This window comes from Salvelinus fontinalis, chromosome 11 (assembly GCF_029448725.1).
Source record: "Salvelinus fontinalis isolate EN_2023a chromosome 11, ASM2944872v1, whole genome shotgun sequence".
Taxonomy (NCBI): Eukaryota; Metazoa; Chordata; class Actinopteri; order Salmoniformes; family Salmonidae; genus Salvelinus; species Salvelinus fontinalis.
The window spans coordinates 8,147,161-8,160,382 of record NC_074675.1 but is presented as its reverse complement, the minus strand read 5'-3'; positions in this window follow the sequence as shown (position 1 = coordinate 8,160,382).

Sequence of the window (13,222 nt, the reverse complement as noted above, 5' to 3'; positions counted from 1 at the left end):
TCTCCATCCCCAGTTCCTCTAAGACTCAGCCCTCCCCAGTAACATCTCCATCCCCAGTTCCTCTCAGACTCAGCCCTCCCCAGTAACATCTCCATCCCCAGTCCCTCTCAGACTCAGCCCTCCCCAGTAACAGCTCCCTCCCCAGTTCCTCTCAGACTCAGCCCTCCCCAGTAACATCTCCATCCCCAGTCCCTCTCAGACTCAGCCCTCCCCAGTAACAGCTCCCTCCCCAGTTCCTCTCAGACTCAGCCCTCCCCAATAACATGTCTCATTATCAGGGCTTTACACTGAAGAGAGAAGAGAGGATACGGTCGGTGTGCTTAGCCAGGCTTTAGTAATGTCTTCCCCAAACACAGCAGGAGGTGTAGAGTACAGCTGAGGACATATCTTTGGGAGGGAGGGAGGGAGGGAGGGAGGGAGGGAGGGAGGGAGGGAGGGAGGGAGGGAGGGAGGGAGGGAGGGAGGGAGGGAGAGAAAAAACATTTTGGTTTAAATGGATAATAGATCAGACAAAAGAGCTTTGTCCAGTATCACAATCATGGTCAACTATTGAATTAATTTCAATAGTAAAGTATTGAGTGAATAGTACAAAATCCCAATCCTAACTGGGCTGTTCTACAGTACAAAATCACAATCCCAACTGGGCTGTTCTACAGTACAAAATCACAATCCTAACTGGGCTGTTCTACAGTACAAAATCACAATCCTAACTGGGCTGTTCTACAGTACAAAATCACAATCCCAACTGGGCTGTTCTACAGTACAAAATACTCACTTGAGATACTGTACAGTTATCATCAGACAAGAGCCTTCCATTACAGTACAGATTCACGTTTAATACTGAATCAATTGTAGTACAGATTCAATTGAAGTACATATTCAGTTGTAGTACAGATTCAGTTGCAGTACAGATTCAGTTGTAGTACATATTCAGTTGTAGTACATATTCAGTTGTAGTACAGATTCAGTTGCAGTACAGATTCAGTTGCAGTACAGATTCAGTTGCAGTACAGATTCAGTTGCAGTACAGATTCAGTTGTAGTACAGATTCAGTTGCAGTACAGATTCAGTTGTAGTACATATTCAGTTGTAGTACAGATTCAGTTGCAGTACAGATTCAGTTGCAGTACATATTCAGTTGTAGTACAGATTCAGTTGTAGTACAGATTCAGTTGTAGTACAGATTCAGTTGTAGTACATATTCAGTTGTAGTACAGATTCAGTTGCAGTACAGATTCAGTTGCAGTACATATTCAGTTGTAGTACAGATTCAGTTGTAGTACAGATTCAGTTGCAGTACAGATTCAGTTGTAGTACAGATTCAGTTGTAGTACATATTCAGTTGTAGTACAGATTCAGTTGCAGTACAGATTCAGTTGCAGTACATATTCAGTTGTAGTACAGATTCAGTTGTAGTACAGATTCAGTTGCAGTACATATTCAGTTGTAGTACAGATTCAGTTGCAGTAGAGATTCAGTTGCAGTACAGATTCACTTGCAGTACAGATTCAGTTACAGTACAGATTCAGTTGCAGTAGAGATTGGCCTCCCCATTCAGTAACCTTGCCAACAACCAGACACTGTTCTGTTGGTTAATAGATCCAGAGCTTCATTCACATCTAATACAAAGACTACAGTGATTATCTGTGCTCTGAATAGAACTGGGTTCATATTCTACCTCAGTCAGTCTATAACTATAACCTTACATGAAAAACTGTTCAATTTAACAAAACTGTATTTACAGTGTCCCCTAAGGAGCAATTCCAACTGTCCCTCTACAGAAAGGACCCAGGATCCTACGGTACAGTAACCCCAGTCAGTCAGTGGGTGTTTTAATATAACATGTCCCCCTACAGAAAGGACCCCGGGACCCTACGGTACAGTAACCCCAGTCAGTCAGTGGGTTTTAATATAACATGTCCCCCTACAGAAAGGACCCGGGATCCTACAGTACAGTAACCCCAGTCAGTCAGTGGGTGTTTTAATATAACATTCAAATATACACCATTTAGCAGACACTTTTATCCAAAACAACTTACGTTACAGTTAGTGACCCCAGAGGGAATGGATCCCTGCCATCACCAGCTGAGCTACACAGGACCACTGTTTACAGAGTGTATCTATGGACATTCAGTGGGTGTTTTATATACTGTATGTACAGTATGAACATTGTGAGGTCTGGTCAGGTCAGCCAGCCAGGGTGTGGGCTAGTTGAAGGAAGACCCTGTTGGAGGCAGTGAAACCAGGCCTGCAACTCATGTACCCACATGAATAGAAGGTGTTAACAAGAGTTTTACTATGAACAGAGACTTTTTTCTCAACACTTGGCAGAGTGAGAGAGCGAAACGGAGAAAGAGCGAGAGAGAGAGAGTGAGAGAGAGAGTAAGAGAGCGAGAAACAGAGAAAGATCAAGTGAGAGACAGACAGACAGACAGACAGACAGACAGACAGACAGACAGACACTGATATGATTAGTGCTTTTAAGAGTTGGTTCTCTTTGTAACGTCTCCAGGCCTCGTCTGCCTCCACACTACTGTCTTATCCAGAGTCTCTGCCACATTCCAGACGACATTAGCCAGATATGTCTTCTCTCTCTCTCTCTTCTCTCTTTTCTCTCTGTCCTAACGTAGCTAGCCATTATCTGTGGGATTTGTAGTTTTGGGCTTTTCTCAGCAACACTTAGCCAGACTAATGACAGCCAGGTTAAATCAGGCCAGGATTGGCTCATTAAGTCTCTGGCTGTGTACGATTAACGATTTATATCAGGGTTAAGAGCTCTGTAAGTACGGGGAGGGATACAATGGAAATGATCCAATGATCTATCCTTCATCCAACATTCATATTGCATACAAGCCCCTCATTACTCAAAGGCCCGTGGGTAAATAGAACAAGTTTTTCCCTCGAACTGAGGCCATCTGAGTAATTGCCTGAGTGAAAATGGTTGGCTAGCAGAGAGCCCTGAGGTACATTGGTCTAACTGGAGACTAACTAGAGACCTTTGTGGATCTGACCTACAACTAATGGGTGGAGATGGGACTTAACAAGGCATTATCAGCAGGCTGGAGGGATGGATAGATGGACGGACTGATTTCATCTCCACCCTGAGCCGATTATTCTATATCATCCGGACTGTCACAGAGGTCACCCAGAGAGAGAGAGAGAGTCTGTGTGTCTCTCTGCAGTGTGGATCACGGATCCTAGAACAGCTGTTTCTAATAAAGCTGTTGTCGGTGAAGAGGGTCTGTTGGCAGATCCACGCTGCTACAGGCTGGAGAGAGAGGCTGGCCTGTTAAACATGTCTATACAGAGCAGTAACTCAGAGCTCTGGATGGAAGAGAGAGAGAGGGGGAGAGAGAGGGAGAAATGAGGAGTTGGTATGGCTTCGGACAGGAGGCCCATTGAGCCAAGGCTGTTCCACCTCCACCTGATGAGCTTCCTATTGTTATTCCGGAAGTGAGAGAGGCGCAAGCCAAAGTACAACACCTCATCACCAACAAACAGTCAGACAGAGCAATCTGTTCATGACATGGACACGGAAAGATTGGAAAAGACATTGGAACTAGCTGAATTATCTGGATTCCTCTTTTGAGTGATGATTACTTGAAGTAAAAAGTGAAGTGTGTAAAAGTATGTTTTCACCATCTCCCAAAACACACCCTCTCACACTTTCACAGCAAAATCCAAGACTCCTGCTGGTTTTCACAGTAAGTCCTGAAAGTCCTGTTGCAAAACACTCCTGAGGAACATTTCTCGCCTTCAACTGGCTGTGAACGTTTTACATCTGTCCAGAAAGTTATTCTTTCTGCGTTTGCACAGTCTTGTGAAAAGTTGTCAAGGGAAAGAGCGAAAGAATGAACATTTTCTAAGTTTGATCTACCAGGTGATTTTCATTCCAAAGGGAAGAGGTCATGGCTTTATAAGGCTGCAGCAGTAAAGACCTGAGGGCACTTTAAATCAATTAACATATACTGTATTTGGTGAAAGGGCACCGAGGATAGGCCTGTTTCTGCAGTAGACCAAGGCAGACCCAGCCAGGGAAGGAACATATCTGGCTGGGATCACACAGACCAATCAGGCATCATTATAAGGGTTCACAGACTGGCTCTAAAGAGCAAATTGTGCGGTTTACCTTTGGTAAATTCCACAGGTTGGCTTTGGAATACAAAAAGTACTAACTACTTTTAGAAGCTAAGCACATCTGATACTACTGTATGTACACACACATGAAGACACACACATGAAGACACACACATGAAGACACACACATGAAGACACACACATGAAGACACACACATGAAGACACACATGAAGACACACATGAAGACACACATGAAGACACACACATGAAGACACACATGAAGACACACATGAAGACACACATGAAGACACACATGAAGACACATACATGAAGACACACACATGAAGACACACACATGAAGACACACACATGAAGACACACACATGAAGACACACATGAAGACACACACATGAAGACACACACATGAAGACACACATGAAGACACACACATGAAGACACACACATGAAGACACACACATGAAGACACACATAAAGACACACACATGAAGACACACACATGAAGACACACATGAAGACACACACATGAAGACACACACATGAAGACACACACATGAAGACACACATGAAGACACACATGAAGACACACACATGAAGACACACACATGAAGACACACACATGAAGACACACACATAAAGACACACACATGAAGACACACACATGAAGACACACATGAAGACACACACATGAAGACACACACATGAAGACACACATGAAGACACACACATGAAGACACACACATGAAGACACACACATGAAGACACACACATGAAGACACACATGAAGACACACACATGAAGACACACACATGAAGACACACACATGAAGACACACATGAAGACACACATGAAGACACACATGAAGACACACATGAAGACACACATGAAGACACACACATGAAGACACACACATGAAGACACACACATGAAGACACACATGAAGACACACATGAAGACACACATGAAGACACACACATGAAGACACACATGAAGACACACATGAAGACACACATGAAGACACACACATGAAGACACACATGAAGACACACACATGAAGACACACATGAAGACACACATGAAGACACACACATGAAGACACACACATGAAGACACACACATGAAGACACACACATGAAGACACACATGAAGACACACACATGAAGACACACACATGAAGACACACACATGAAGACACACATGAAGACACACACATGAAGACACACATAAAGACACACATGAAGACACACATGAAGACACACACATGAAGACACACATAAAGACACACATGAAGACACACATGAAGACACACACATGAAGACACACACATGAAGACACACATAAAGACACACATGAAGACACACATGAAGACACACACATGAAGACACACATAAAGACACACATGAAGACACACACATGAAGACACACATGAAGACACACATGAAGACACACACATGAAGACACACACATGAAGACACACACATGAAGACACACATAAAGACACACACATGAAGACACACACATGAAGACACACATGAAGACACACACATGAAGACACACATGAAGACACACATGAAGACACACATGAAGACACACATGAAGACACACACATGAAGACACACACATGAAGACACACACATGAAGACACACACATGAAGACACACATAAAGACACACATGAAGACACACACATGAAGACACACATGAAGACACACACATGAAGACACACACATGAAGACACACATGAAGACACACACATGAAGACACACACATGAAGACACACACATGAAGACACACATAAAGACACACACATGAAGACACACACATGAAGACACACATGAAGACACACACATGAAGACACACACATGAAGACACACACATGAAGACACACATGAAGACACACATGAAGACACACACATGAAGACACACACATGAAGACACACACATGAAGACACACACATGAAGACACACACATGAAGACACACACATAAAGACACACACATGAAGACACACACATGAAGACACACATGAAGACACACACATGAAGACACACACATGAAGACACACATGAAGACACACACATGAAGACACACACATGAAGACACACATGAAGACACACACATGAAGACACACATGAAGACACACACATGAAGACACACACATGAAGACACACACATGAAGACACACATGAAGACACACACATGAAGACACACATGAAGACACACATGAAGACACACATGAAGACACACATGAAGACACACACATGAAGACACACACATGAAGACACACACATGAAGACACACATGAAGACACACATGAAGACACACATGAAGACACACACATGAAGACACACACATGAAGACACACATGAAGACACACATGAAGACACACATGAAGACACACACATGAAGACACACATGAAGACACACACATGAAGACACACATGAAGACACACACATGAAGACACACACATGAAGACACACACATGAAGACACACACATGAAGACACACATGAAGACACACACATGAAGACACACACATGAAGACACACACATGAAGACACACATGAAGACACACACATGAAGACACACATAAAGACACACATGAAGACACACATGAAGACACACACATGAAGACACACATAAAGACACACATGAAGACACACATGAAGACACACACATGAAGACACACACATGAAGACACACATAAAGACACACATGAAGACACACATGAAGACACACACATGAAGACACACATAAAGACACACATGAAGACACACACATGAAGACACACATGAAGACACACATGAAGACACACACATGAAGACACACACATGAAGACACACATAAAGACACACACATGAAGACACACACATGAAGACACACACATAAAGACACACATAAAGACACACATGAAGACACACATGAAGACACACACATGAAGACACACATGAAGACACACACATGAAGACACACACATGAAGACACACACATGAAGACACACACATGAAGACACACATGAAGACACACATGAAGACACACACATGAAGACACACATAAAGACACACATGAAGACACACATGAAGACACACATGAAGACACACATAAAGACACACACATGAAGACACACACATGAAGACACACACATGAAGACACACATGAAGACACACATGAAGACACACACATGAAGACACACATAAAGACACACACATGAAGACACACACATGAAGACACACACATGAAGACACACATGAAGACACACATGAAGACACACATGAAGACACACATGAAGAAACACATGAAGACACACACATGAAGACACACATGAAGACACACATGAACACACACATAAAGACACACACATGAAGACACACACATGAAGACACACATAAAGACACACACATGAAGACACACATAAAGACACACACATGAAGACACACACATGAAGACACACATGAAGACACACACATGAAGACACACATGAAGACACACACATGAAGACACACATGAAGACACACATAAAGACACACACATGAAGACACACATAAAGACACACACATGAAGACACACAGATGAAGACACACATGAAGACACACACATGAAGACACACACATGAAGACACACATGAAGACACACACATGAAGACACACATGAAGACACACACATGAAGACACACATGAAGACACACACATGAAGACACACATGAAGACACACACATGAAGACACACATGAAGACACACATGAAGACACACACATGAAGACACACATGAAGACACACACATAAAGACACACACATGAAGACACACACATGAAGACACACATGAAGACACACACATGAAGACACACATGAAGACACGCACATGAAGACACACACATGAAGACACACATGAAGACACACACATGAAGACACACACATGAAGACACACATGAAGACAAACACATGAAGACACACACATGAAGACACACACATGAAGACACACACATGAAGACACACATGAAGACACACACATGAAGACACACACATGAAGACACACATGAAGACAAACACATGAAGACACACACATAAAGACACACATGAAGACACACATGAAGACACACATGAAGACACACGCATGAAGACACACATGAAGACAAACACATGAAGACACACATGAAGACACACATGAAGACACACACATGAAGACACACACATGAAGACACACATGAAGAACCACACATGAAGACACACACATGAAGACACACATGAAGACACACACATGAAGACACACACATGAAGACACACATGAAGACACACACATGAAGACACACACATGAAGACACACATGAAGACACACATGAAGACACACACATGAAGACACACATGAAGACACACACATGAAGACACAAACATTAAGACACGCACATGAAGACACACACATGAAGACACACATGAAGACACACACATAAAGACACACACATGAAGACACACACATGAAGACACATATGAAGACACACACATAAAGACACACATGAAGACACACATGAAGACACACATGAAGACACACACATGAAGACACACATGAAGACACACACATGAAGACACACACATAAGGACACACATGAAGACACACATGAAGACACACATGAAGACACACATGAAGACACACACATGAAGACACACACATGAAGACACACATGAAGAACCACACATGAAGACACACACATGAAGACACACATGAAGACACACACATGAAGACACACACATGAAGACACACATGAAGACACACACATGAAGACACACACATGAAGACACACATGAAGACACACATGAAGACACACACATGAAGACACACATGAAGACACACACATGAAGACACACATGAAGACACACATGAAGACACGCACATGAAGACACACATGAAGACACACATGAAGACACACACATGAAGACACACATGAAGACACACTGAAGACACGCACATGAAGACGCACATGAAGACACACATGAAGACACACAAATGAAGACACACATGAAGACACACATGAAGACACACACATGAAGACACACACATGAAGACACACACATGAAGACACGCACATGAAGACGCACATGAAGACACACACATGAAGACACACATGAAGACACACACATGAAGACACACATGAAGACACACATGAAGACACACATGAAGACACACACATGAAGACACACACATGAAGACACACACATGAAGACACGCACATGAAGACGCACATGAAGACACACATGAAGACACACACATGAAGACACACATGAAGACACACATGAAGACACACATGAACACACACATAAAGACACACACATGAAGACACACACATGAAGACACACATAAAGACACACACATGAAGACACACATAAAGACACACACATGAAGACACACACATGAAGACACACATGAAGACACACACATGAAGACACACATGAAGACACACACATGAAGACACACATGAAGACACACATAAAAAGACACACACATGAAGACACACATAAAGACACACACATGAAGACACACAGATGAAGACACACAAGAAGACACACACATGAAGACACACATGAAGACACACACATGAAGACACACACATGAAGACACACACATGAAGACACACATGAAGACACACACATGAAGACACACACATGAAGACACACATGAAGACACACACATGAAGACACACATGAAGACACACATGAAGACACACACATGAAGACACACATGAAGACACACACATAAAGACACACACATGAAGACACACACATGAAGACACACATGAAGACACACACATGAAGACACACATGAAGACACGCACATGAAGACACACACATGAAGACACACATGAAGACACACACATGAAGACACACACATGAAGACACACATGAAGACAAACACATGAAGACACACACATGAAGACACACACATGAAGACACACATGAAGACACACATGAAGACACACATGAAGACACACGCATGAAGACACACATGAAGACAAACACATGAAGACACACATGAAGACACACATGAAGACACACACATGAAGACACACATGAAGACACACACATGAAGACACACATGAAGACACACATAAAGACACACAGATGAAGACACACATAAAGACACACACATGAAGACACACAGATGAAGACACACATGAAGACACACACATGAAGACACACATGAAGACACACACATGAAGACACACATGAAGACACACACATGAAGACACACATGAAGACACACACATGAAGACACACATGAAGACACACACATGAAGACACACATGAAGACACACACATGAAGACACACATGAAGACACACATGAAGACACACACATGAAGACACACATGAAGACACACACATAAAGACACACACATGAAGACACACACATGAAGACACACATGAAGACACACACATGAAGACACACATGAAGACACGCACATGAAGACACACACATGAAGACACACATGAAGACACACACATGAAGACACACACATGAAGACACACATGAAGACAAACACATGAAGACACACACATGAAGACACACACATGAAGACACACACATGAAGACACACATGAAGACACACACATGAAGACACACACATGAAGACACACATGAAGACAAACACATGAAGACACACACATAAAGACACACATGAAGACACACATGAAGACACACATGAAGACACACGCATGAAGACACACATGAAGACAAACACATGAAGACAAACATGAAGACACACATGAAGACACACACATGAAGACACACACATGAAGACACACATGAAGAACCACACATGAAGACACACACATGAAGACACACATGAAGACACACACATGAAGACACACACATGAAGACACACATGAAGACACACACATGAAGACACACACATGAAGACACACATGAAGACACACATGAAGACACACACATGAAGACACACATGAAGACACACACATGAAGACACAAACATTAAGACACACACATGAAGACACACACATGAAGACACACATGAAGACACACACATAAAGACACACACATGAAGACACACACATGAAGACACATATGAAGACACACACATAAAGACACACATGAAGACACACATGAAGACACACATGAAGACACACACATGAAGACACACATGAAGACACACACATGAAGACACACATGAAGACACACATGAAGACACACATGAAGACACACATGAAGACACACACATGAAGACACACACATGAAGACACACATGAAGAACCACACATGAAGACACACACATGAAGACACACATGAAGACACACACATGAAGACACACACATGAAGACACACATGAAGACACACACATGAAGACACACACATGAAGACACACATGAAGACACACATGAAGACACACATGAAGACACACATGAAGACACACACATGAAGACACACACATGAAGACACACATGAAGACACACATGAAGACACACATGAAGACACGCACATGAAGACACACATGAAGACACACATGAAGACACACACATGAAGACACACATGAAGACACACTGAAGACACGCACATGAAGACGCACATGAAGACACACATGAAGACACACACATGAAGACACACATGAAGACACACATGAAGACACACACATGAAGACACACACATGAAGACACACACATGAAGACACGCACATGAAGACGCACATGAAGACACACACATGAAGACACACATGAAGACACACACATGAAGACACACATGAAGACACACATGAAGACACACACATGAAAACACACACATGAAGACACGCACATGAAGACACGCACATGAAGACGCACATGAAGACACACATGAAGACACACACATGAAGACACACATGAAGACACACACATGAAGACACATACATGAAGACACACACATGAAGACACGCACATGAAGACGCACATGAAGACACACATGAAGACACACACATGAAGACACACACATGAAGACACACACATGAAGACACACACATGAAGACACACACATGAAGACACACATGAAGACACACACATGAAGACACACACATGAAGACACACATGAAGACACACACATGAAGACACATACATGAAGACACACACATGAAGACACACACATGAAGACACACACATGAAGACACACACATGAAGACGCACATGAAGACACACATGAAGACACACACATGAAGACACACACATGAAGACACACATGAAGACACACACATGAAGACACATACATGAAGACACACACATGAAGACACACACATGAAGACACACACATGAAGACACACACATGAAGACACACATGAAGACACACATGAAGACACACACATGAAGACACACATGAAGACACACACATGAAGACACACACATGAAGACACACATGAAGACACACACATGAAGACACACACATGAAGACACACACATGAAGACACACACATGAAGACACACATGAAGACACACACATAAAGACACACATGAAGACACACATGAAGACACACATGAAGACACACACATGAAGACACACATGAAGACACACACATGAAGACACACACATGAAGACACACATGAAGACACACATGAAGACACACATGAAGACACACATGAAGACACACACATGAAGACACACACATGAAGACACACATGAAGAACCACACATGAAGACACACACATGAAGACACACATGAAGACACACACATGAAGACACACACATGAAGACACACATGAAGACACACACATGAAGACACACACATGAAGACACACATGAAGACACACAGGAAGACACACACATGAAGACACACATGAAGACACACACATGAAGACACACATGAAGACACACATGAAGACACGCACATGAAGACACACATGAAGACACACATGAAGACACACACATGAAGACACACATGAAGACACACTGAAGACACGCACATGAAGACGCACATGAAGACACACATGAAGACACACACATGAAGACACACATGAAGACACACATGAAGACACACACATGAAGACACACACATGAAGACACACACATGAAGACACGCACATGAAGACGCACATGAAGACACACATGAAGACACACACATGAAGACACACACATGAAGACACACACATGAAGACACACACATGAAG